General features: G+C 42.3%; 1 pseudogene; it reads right to left on the reverse strand.

Annotated features, from left to right (window-relative positions):
* The window catches only part of LOC143399621 (ADP/ATP translocase 2 pseudogene), a 75,335-nt pseudogene extending 67,174 nt beyond the window's left edge, over positions 1-8,161 (reverse strand).
* Between the last annotated feature and the right edge of the window lie 3,083 nt (positions 8,162-11,244).

Raw genomic sequence — 11,244 nt, forward strand, 5'->3', positions numbered from 1 at the left:
GCACCAACTGTAACTCTGTCTGTATTGCAAAATGGGCTTCTTAATTATCTGTTGCATCATGTCCAACCTGCATTATGAAAGTTGGGATTGAAGAGAAATATCTACATCATGAAATTCTACTACAGAGGGCAGAGTCTGCATAAAGGAAGTATTTCAACATCAAAGCAGAGTAGGGCATCTGGGATGCCTCACCAAAGGAAACCAGCTGTCAGCAGGTATTGTCAGCCAGCGTGGGTCCAAACCAAATAAGAGAGGTTAATTTGGGTTGTTTTGAATGGCCAACCCTAAGAAGACAGCTAGGACCGGTGCTGCCCACAAGCAATTCACAGAAGAGAATTCTCAAGCTGATTAATGGAAATCTTGACCTCTGACTTCCTTAAACTCACAAAGAAAATTAAATTTCCCACCAGATACTTCCCATGCCTGAGGCCAGAAAACCTACTGTTCATCCTCTCAGGGATGCAGGCAAGGAAGAGAGTCCTCAAAAGAAAATGCAATGACCTGGGTTTCAGGAGTGCTTTACTTTCTCTCCAACTGCTGGGCTTCAGCTAGCCTGCAGTCAAGACAAGGGGAAGAGGGGTAAATTCTCTGAGCCCCCCATCACATGCTGGGCACTTCATCTGTCTCCACCTAACTCAGAGGATAGATGAGGATAGAGGGAGACTCCTGGCCTTCCCAATGAAACAGAAGTCAACAGACAAAGTTGTTCTGCTTAATATTCCAGGATCAGAGCATCCTTTAACAAAACAGAGCAAGGGGGCTTGGAGGCTAAGAGAGAGGTGAAGCATTCTATTCCATATGAAACTGTAAGAGTGGACCTGTTTTCATGCATTGTCAAACCCCATAGAACTATACCAAATAAAAAGCTTAATGCAAACTCTGAATCATAGATAACAGTAATGTACCAAGCTTGATTTGTTAATTGTTACCCATTTACCACATTAAGGGAAACTGTGTGCTTAGGATGGAAGGGAGTGGAAGGAACCCACTACACAGTCTGTTCAGTTATTCCAAAAAATCTAAAACGATACTAAAAATTGACTCTTAATTATAGGATATTAGGACAATGATAATAATGCACTCATTGAGAACCTGCCCTTCCTTATTGCCTTGGGGTATAGCTTGCCTTTCTCCTGATGGAGGTATAGGATGTATTTTGACTGGGACTATTTGGCTGTCTGTATTTGTTGGATACAGAGATGACCCAATTCTAAAGGGTCCAGCTGCAGCTGAGGGTCACAAGATACCAAGACCTAACAGGAAAGCAGTGAGAGTGAGCTTCATGGTGGAGCAGCTCTGGATGAAGGTTGGAAGCCACTGGCAGAAAGTCTCCTTCCTGATAATTCTCCTACAGTCAGCAGAAATTGGGGGGCCTGCAAAATGATTCTCAGCTATGTTTGTTCTTTTCATTTATATGCACTTCAACGTATGTGAGAGAACACTTCTGAGTTGGGGTAGACATAACTATGTTCAGACTACTACTGATGTAACATTTAATGTTTCTTTTAAAAAAAAATACTTTGGGGATCTGGTTTGTCTTTAGAACCCTGCAAGGGGTCCCCAAGGGGCATTGCTGGCCAATTCTGAGAGGTAATGATTTATGTCTGGGGCAGGTGGGCAAAGCATGTTTCCTCCGTATTGCAAAATAAAGCCCTGTTTCCTGATGTCAAAAAAGAAAAATACTTTTAGATTCTGGGAACCAGACCTACCTTCAGATTTTTTTTTTTTAAAGCTATTCCAGGAAACCAAAGGACCTGAGCTACTGAAAAGGGCATTGTGTTATTTTGGGGCTCTCGGAGGGCAAAGGCTGAGACCTGGGAGCTGTAATTAACTAGAGAGATCATCCCAGGAAGCAGAAGTGAGGGGCTGAGGAAATCCGGAGTAGGAGGGAAAAACCAACAGAAAGGAATATAAACCTCTGAAAGCTCACGACTGGTAACTGACCTCAAGCAATCGCCACAGAGTATCACAGATCATCAGACAAAGCCACCATGGACCAAGATGAGAAAAAAACTAATCCATAATCCCAACTGAACACAAAGACAAGGATTCGTACCCCCCAAAAACAACTGACATGAAGGAGTCCTTCTTTATCAATAGCTCTAACACGACTGTGGGTCCCGCCTCTTAGATAAAAAGTATCAAGACAGCCAGTCATCAAAGTGTCTCAGTAACCAGTTAAATACCCGATTCAGAAAAAAAATTCACTTCCTACAACTCTTTTCAAAATCACCCAGTATAAATCCATCCCCTATTTTAAAAAAGGGTTCCCTCAACTGTCTCACAGCTCCCCATGGTGTAGATCCCCGCTTGTTGCAGCAAGCTGTAAACCTAACTTGGTTTGACTTCAGAAAAGGTTCTGCGGTCTTTGGTTGATGGGTTTGGACACCAATACAAGGTGCATTAGTAAGTTAATGACCACTGTGGAAAAATGGGATTCAAACCCTCGTGCACCACCGAGGAGGAACCGCATACAGTGCGCCTCAGGATCATGCCACCAGAAGATGGAAAATCTAGAGAATTCATCATGGAGTCTCATTCTTCTTTACTTGAGAGCTGCTCCTAAGGCCTTAACTCCCCTGCTTTTCTGGGTTGTGCCTGTCTGAAGCTATGAGCCCTTTCACAACTCCTAAGGACTCTACGGGACAGCAAAGCAAAGAGGACACCTTGAGTTGTGCTGTCAGTGAGCCCACTGTGTTACTCAGAGGACATACTTGGATCTGTCCATCAGAGATGGGCTGAAAGCAGGTGGTCCCGGGAGGCGGGGTGCATCACCAGCTTCTACATATAGGTGTTCTGGCATTAAGACAGCCCTCATTTCACAGATGCAGAAATCAAAGCTGAACAAGATGAGAAGTGTTGAACTTGGGTCACATAGATATTTTCTTTGAGATTAAAAAAAAAAAAAAACTTTGGGAAAAATTTTTCTGCCAGGTACATGATTTTGCTCTTCTTTTCCAGATGTGTTTCTATGTCTATAAACAAAAAGAAACGTGAAGCCCCACCTCTCATTTTTATCAAATTATGGGGTAATTACCAGCTATGACAGACCATCTTAAGAAATATGTAGACTCACTTGGAGCAGTGGTTTGCAAACTCTTTTGTAGTCATGAAACCCTTTTCTTCTTCAGAGAAAATCTTCTGGGGAATATGGATCACAGATGAAAAGCCAGAGCCACCCCCTCTTGAGACCTCTTTCATGGCCTCAGTCAACTTCTGAGGCTCTTCTGCAAATGCCCAAGACTATAGAGCACAGAGCGAATCAACAGTAAAAGACAGAATATTGGATATCCAGATGCCTACACTAGCCTGACATCTGTCGGCTTGCTACACTTAGCTCGACACACGACACAGCATCTCACTGCTTAATCTATGAGATGGGGCTTCTCTTGCCCTGGGATTCCAGTCTCTCTCTTACATGGTACAGATATCTCATTTGTCAACCTATGATTGAGGTTAAGTAGGCTGATAAACAGCCCCAACCCTGCTGACATAATTCACAACTAATCTTGTTCATTCTCTGAGTACAAATTCAACTCTTTGAATCCTCTCCATGCATCACTGGCACCTGCTGGGATACCATCCTCCTTTATTATTTATTCGTTGAAACACATTATCTTGTGCCCCCCTTGATGCTATCCTAATAGATATGTAGCTGAACATTGGGGCAAGGCTAAACAAAACCCTGTCTCTTGCTTGCAATTTCCCTTAGGAAATAAGGATAAACATGGCAAAGCTACGTGACTAGATGCTAGATATAGTGACCAGAAAATAAAGAGGGTTTTTGTTTGGGTTTGCTTTGGGTTTGGGTTTGAGGGTTTTTGTGACACTAGGGATTGAACCCAGGACTGTGAGCATGCTAGGCAAGACTTTACCACTTTACTACATCCCCAGTCCCCCAGAAACTAGAGAGTTTTAAGAGTCGAATAATCTGTGGATGCCGGAAAACATTAAAGACAGGGGAATACTTATCGACAATCTGCTGTCTGTATTTGAGAGTAAAATTATATGATGTTTGTGATTTGTTTAAAATTCTTCAACAAAGTAAAAGGAGGGAAGGATCAATGAAACAAGATTGGCAAAATGTTGCTAATACATAGATACACAGAAGTCCATTATTTTCTGTACTTTGTAGTATGTAAATACACACGTGATTCCTATCTTAAACCCTTGACACAATTCTCTCATTTAATCTTTTTTTTTTCTTAAATCTCAAAGAACAATTAGGTAATTTACCCAAAGAGAGATGAAGCCAGCACTTCCCTTGAGATTTCTAATCCTAAAAAAGGGCCATGTGAATGTAGAATGTGACTTCTAAGGAAGTGGAGGCTTCCCAGGGGAGAAAGTGTCATGTACAAACCCCCTGAGATAAGAACCCCAGGACAGAACCAACACTATGAGGAAGTGGTTTTGCAACTCATAGATATGTGTCGTATTATCCAGTTTACATAAGCCCATTGTCTCATCATCTAATCAATTCAGTAAACTAAAAAAGGTAGATCAATGAGATTGAGAATTGGGTGTTGAACAGAAGAATGATTGATTGATTTGAATATCCAGGTGTATGAAACAAGGACTGTCCCCACCTTGCCCTAGCTCCAACTGATAGCTGGATGAAGCAGAAGCTCCAGCTCCCCCCAACTTCTGGAAGAGCACCCTCCCTTTTGCTTCACTTTTCACTCTAAGCTTTGGGATAAAAAGCATACGCTGAACTTAATGGTTTGCTGGGTGCTAGACTGAATGCTGAGGTCATAATAGACTTGTCCGGCCCTCCAAAAGCTCCAATCCCAGATCAGTAGCCAAGAAAGGGAATTGATAACACAGGTTGAGAGGGTGGTCAGGGCCACTTGGAGAAAGCAGAAGCTTCATTCAACTGAAAAGCAAGGATAGGGGTTAGGCAAACAAGAATCTAGAGAGGGCTACCCAGAGAAAGGTGGAAAGGCTTAAGATGTGTTTGGTTAGGCAATAGGGATGGGTGGTTAAAGTAGCAGGAAAGGCAGTTACAGAGAAGGGTAAAGGAAAGATTATCCTTAGACTTGAGTTCTAAGCTAAAGATAACGAAAAATCATTGAGATTTTCTGACCAATACAGAGAAGTCTCATACATAGTCCATTAGATTACATTTTGGGAACCAATATTTTACATCTCCCTATGTCCACACGCTTTCCCACATGACTTGCCGTTCCCCCGCGTATGCATGAATGGAGTAGATTTCTCCACTTCTTGACCATGGGATCAGCTATTAAAACTTGCTTTGTCCAGTGGGAACTGAGCATAAAGCTAGGGTTTGAAATGTACTTTTTCAGTGGGGTTTCTGTCTTGTACTTCTGCCATTGCCCTAGAGAGGCTACTGGTCCAGGAAGAATGGAGACATTGCTCAAGAGACCCATAGTCTTGCAGTGAGAACTGGAGCTTTCCTGCCCACTGCAGCCAAAGCAGAACCATTCAGCCATGCCCTGCTTAGATCAATCTCTGGCCAAGTCATGATGCATGAGCAAGCCCAGATGAGATCAATAGACACATCCAATTGACTTGTAGATATATGAGCTAAATAAATGCTTTTTGTTATATACCCCTGAGATTTTTGAGGCTACATGCCAGTCCACTACAATAAGAGTTGCGTAACATGGTCACTATATTGCTCTCAAAAAAAAAAAAAAATAGCGTAAATTACCTTGTCAAGGAAGCTAGTCACTTTGTGGTAAACTGTGGGCACTTGGAAGGTTAAGGCTGGGGAATATTTGTCTCCAGTGAAAGGAAGAGCAAGAGCATTCTGGAGACAACTTGGAAACACAGGGGTCTGGGTGAGATAATATGCTCATACCCCTCCTATGTTTTTGACCTGGCCTACTGATAGGACACAGAAAGACATGAATGGTAAGAACATGAGATTAAAAGAAGAGTCCTATAAACTGGGTCCATTGTGCTGAACCACACACACTTTATTTTCTAAGAAGCAATCTACCTGCAGTTCTACCTGGTTTAAGTAAAAAGGATATGTTATATTCCCCAGCAAACTACCTGTTATCTGCAGGAAAAATGCAGACCTGAAATAATTCCAAGAAGAGGAATACAAGTTACCCTGAAGGGGGCGCTTTTGTGACCCTTTCACAAACCAGATTCCTGAACTCGGGGAGATAAGCTTTAAGAACAGATTCCAATTAGAACCAGTCAGCATGGGCCAAAGTGATCTCGAGTGGTCATGGCAGCAGGGACTTGAAAGTCTGATGTTATCCTGCCGTCAGTCAAAAGTCAAGAGGTGGACCTGAGTGGAACTCTCTGGAAAGTTCCCTGTGACCTCCCCGCCCCAATAAAACTGGAGGGCAAGAGAGGCATTGTCCTCGCCTCCCTGAGAGGTCCTCCTCTCCCCCTTAAGAGTGTCCCCTCACCCCTTCCCTGTCCCTTCTAATAAACTCGTGCCTGTTATTCTGAGCAATGTGTCTGAAATCTTTCTTACTTTATCACAAGAATCAGTGTTGGAAGCGGGAGGCCTTCACACAGCCTTAATTTTCTGGAAGGCCCAGCCATGGAGGACTATATCTCCCTAATCTTCTACAAGAAACTATACTTTTTTGTAGAAGTTAGGAGCAATCTATAAGGTTCTGGGAAACTTTCACCCAATCCTGGAGAGTTGATAAGCAAATGGTCCTGGAAAACTAAATATTTTAAGCCCCAAAATTTTGATACACACACACACACACACACACACACACACACACACACACACATCTAAATGTTCCTGATGTTCAGCAGTACAAGGATCAAAAATGTATTTTCATCATATAAAGGGAAATTTCTTTTATGACAGATTGATCTCTTTTCAGCATATGAAGACTCTCATTTGTGAAATCATAATCAATTCAGTGTCTTGGGCATGTTCAACCCATTTTGGTTTTCTGATTTTAAAATACTGGCTGACCTTTAGCTACTTTAAAAGGAAAAATGGTTTGGGCTTCACAACTGTCAGCAACTCTGTTATTAGGAAAAAAAAAAAAAATGTACAACTTGAACATTTCAGTTCCCAGACCTTACCTCTTCTTTGTGACAGGTAGTCCTAGGCAAACTGGAGCAAAGCAGCCCTAAACACTTATTGCTTCCCTCCTCCAAGAAATTAGGGTTGTTAGCAAGAGAGAAAGAATAAAAAGGAAAGAAAGCAAGCTACTAGTCCCCAAGACTGATAGTCAAACCCATACCAACTTTTTCTCTCCCGGAGATCAGGCAGGGATGAACCCCAAGGGCTTCACAACCCTCAGGTGTAGCTACCACCTCACAGTTCCACATCCCCAGGTCACCATCCTGCCTGAGATTCAACACTTGCAGCTCAGCTCATCTCCTGGTCAGTGTCAGGAGAAAAAGGTCTCCATGACTAGAGGACAAATCAGGACATTTCAAAATAGTATTTTGATAAATCTCCCCTAACCTTGAGGACATTTATCCTGTCTTTTTTAGCATCTATAGCAAAACAGACATAATCAACATGTCAAAAGCACTCTTTTGCACTTTCCTGTAAAAATAGGTGTATAAGCCCCTCCCACGGTCTCCTCCTTTCAACCTCATTTGATGTCTGAGACCTTTCTCATGAACAGCACCATCTGCTGACCACCCATCCTCAGCTCATCCCTCTCTCCATCCCTTAGCCAATCACCCCTGGGCCTGGTCCACCCACACACTCTCTCTCTCCCTGTCCTCTGGGATGAAGTGAAGCTAAGCCAGGGTTGCACACTGTAGAGCTTATCTGTGAGGCTTTTCATTGCCATGAGCGAGAACATCTTGTTATGATGATACAATCCTTATCTTGTCAGACAGAACTCTCCCATTTTGAGAGACTAAACCTAGCAGGGCAGAAAATGAGAAAGATACCAACCCCAGATTGTCAGGAAAGCATTTATCAGAAACCAATATAGCTCCAATCCCTCAGGTCCAGGTCAGAGAGCGAGATCCAGGCTCGGACATTGTTGCACCTGCCAAACTCAGTCTCTTCCTGATCAGAGCCAAGCCAGTCCTCTAGGCCAGACACACAGTGTCCTAATGACAAGGACAGATTCCAGATAATCTCCTCACCTGAGAGAGCCGACTGTGTGATGCTGCCTACAGCGCCACCTGGTGGGTCCTTGGTGATGTGCCATCTGTGAAGCTTAAAGATCAGCAAAATCTGAACCATGGCCGAGTTGCCTGAAAGTCAAAGCTCCGCTCTGCCTTTAGTTCTTTCCCACACCTGTCAAGATTTCTCTGGTAACAAGCATGAGAGAAAACTCGACAAACCCCAATCCAATTTGAAATAAAGCATCTTACTCATTTCCTTTGCTGGGATGCATTAGACATCAAATCAGCCAGAACCAGTATTGGGATGTGCCAGGATGTGTTCTTTCAGCTCAACTTCATGCAGACAATAACTATTCCCAGGTGAAAGTATTCACAAAATCCCTGCCATCATAACTCATGATATTACCAGAGCAACACAGCAAACAAAGGGGGCACAAAATGTTCTAGAAAGTGAGCAGGAGAGAACTCTGGAGCATCACAAGCCTTAGAAACTGTCTGCAGGGGATACTTTTCTTGGAATATTAATCTATGTTTTGCTCATTGCTGTTAGGGGATACTTTTCTTGGATTATTAATCTATGTTTTGCTCATTGCTGTTTTCATCTCCTCAGATTTCATGCAAGCAGCCTTCGTAATCATCTGCCCCGGGGTGCTTTTGCAGAGCAGGATGTAGTAACCACCTGAAGACAGAGCTGTCCTTCTCCTGCCCTCTGTAATGGCCCCCTGAGGAGGAAATACTGGGGACCTCAGAGACAGAGTGGAGAAAGGGAGCCTCTACTGCAAGGAACGACTACAAAAACCTTCCGCCAGAACGAGAGGCACCTGGGAGAAAATATAAAACAGAAACTGAAGACAAAAATCTTAGAGGTAAGAAATTAAAATCAAAGCAATTAAAATCCATAGCCATACACAGTCCCCTGAGTGGACTAAGACAGGTCTGGACTTTGACCATGTTAGTAATGGGTGACTCTAGATCCCTAGCAAGGGACACCTGGGAACACATACCACAGCCAACAATTAGTAGCTACAGCTGTCACATATGTCCTTTGAAATTGAAATAAAATTGACCAACCATCTTCTACCACAAGCTATATAGGAGGTCCAGTGAATTTTGGGGGAGACAGAGTCAGAGCTTCTTCCTTGTAAGAAGCCCAGGGAAACTGGCAAAGTCTCAGATTTAGTCCTTCCAGATAAGCCTAAGAGAACAATTTTCTTTCCCTAAGATATAAGTTGTGCTATTTTATGCCTTAAGACTCAATGCTCTTGTCAGTTTTGTTCTCAAAAAGCAATCACTTGATTATAAAAATTCCTCTTACTCAAGATTACTGCATTTTATTACATTTCAGCTTTTCTTCACCTTTAATAAAATAAATTTTAATAAGGAATACTTATTATGGGAGTCCCTAAAATCTAGAAACATAGACATTCATGTCATCAAAGACAACTTCAAAATGTTAAAAGTAATATACTATCAGCTCTCCTTCCACACTTTAGGATGCCCTAGATTTGGGTTAGGCTAATGGAGACTAAACATAAATAGTATTTTCATTCTACAGTGCAGATTCAACCAATTTCAACAATACAGGTGACCTGGGCAGGACAAAACTAGCTGACCAGTCTTCAGAACCATCTTACCATGGAAATGTATATAAGTTTGGTGATATGAGAAGAAAAAAGTATCCTTTTTTTTTTTCCAGAAAACTGGATTGGAAGAGAAAGATGTAAGCTCTGTTACCTGTCTGCTGTGCTCCCTTAAGCACAGTTCTTCATTTCTTTTTTTCCTTAGGCCCCAGATGTTCAGCTGTATGTGTGTGAGGTACTCAAGGTGACCCCTCCATCCTAAGCATTCTGATTCTGTGTTTAATCTCTCCAGAAAGCTCAGGGCAACTCACCATAAGCCATATAACTGAGACACCTTATAAGTGAACATCTCTAACAAGATGCTGCTATTCCAAATTCCTGACTAGAAACCAAGCCTAGAGCAGCTGAGGTCACACAGCAAACTGAAAGCAAAGTGTCTCATGACCTCCACATCATTGAAGAGAAATGGATGCTGGGGTTTCCATGTTGTTACTGGTAAAATCAACACATTTGCATTCTAGAGGCCCCTTCAATAAGCCGTGAACCTAGATGATAGAAGCAGAAAGAACTTAGACCCTCACCCTGGCACTAGAATTGATCCTCTGGCCTTCAAGTGAGGGGCTTCAGAGTAGACTAGCTTAAAAAATCTGGGGAAGGTACCAAGGTCTCCCCAGCAAACCAAGCTGGGGCCAGCATTGCTTTGCAGCCTAGGGAAAAAAAAAAATAGAATGTAGCCCAAGGACCAAAGGGCAGCCAAGTCACCTGGCTGGGTTAAGCATGACTGACCCAGTTCACATAATATCATAGTAAAGAGGGTATTTTTATAAGATTAAAAAGCAACAAACCCACTACAATGCAACACCAGCAAATTTATGTCAGAACAGATCCACGCAGGCAGCACTGCAGGCTCCCGTGATTCCAAATGCCAAGAGCACCACCTGCTGCCCAGCCTTGAAAAGCCTGTTTGTCCTTCCTTTCTCCACCATCAACAAAAGGTGCTTTTAGGGAACAGGTCCCAAACTGAAGGAGTATGCTGATGTTCTGAAATTCCCTCGAAGGTTTGTGAGTTGTTTGTGGGTGTTTCCATTTTTAGGATAATCTAAAAAGGTTAATACAAATATATGCCAGGTTACCGAACTGATAGGAAAGAAAAATCATCAAATCAGATTCCAAGCTTTTATGCTGCGTGGTTAGGATAACGTTGGGAGGTTATGTCAGAAGCCATTATTTTCGTTGTTACAGGTTAATGAAACTGAAAAGAGGTAAACTAACTCCTTAAAAAGATATTTATACCCAAAAACCAAAGGATTCAGCTACATGTTCATGGTGATCATGGACAAGTGATGCGAATTGAGTTATGCAGGGTTTAAAAAAGGTACAAGCATCTCTAACACAAAAGAACCCAAGACAGAAAAGTCAGGAGCCTATTTTCAGTGCAAAAGACAATTGGATGAGAGCAAAATATCATTCATTCCATTAAGCTCATACAGATTATCAATAAAGTGTTATTTGAATTTAATTTTAATTTTGTTTTGAATGTATGGTTAAGAATTAATTATAAGGGCAGGGCTCAGTGGCTCACACCTATAATCCCAGAAACTTGGGAGACTGAGTCAGGACG

Source organism: Callospermophilus lateralis, chromosome 1, assembly GCF_048772815.1.
Source record: "Callospermophilus lateralis isolate mCalLat2 chromosome 1, mCalLat2.hap1, whole genome shotgun sequence".
Lineage (NCBI taxonomy): Eukaryota > Metazoa > Chordata > Mammalia > Rodentia > Sciuridae > Callospermophilus > Callospermophilus lateralis.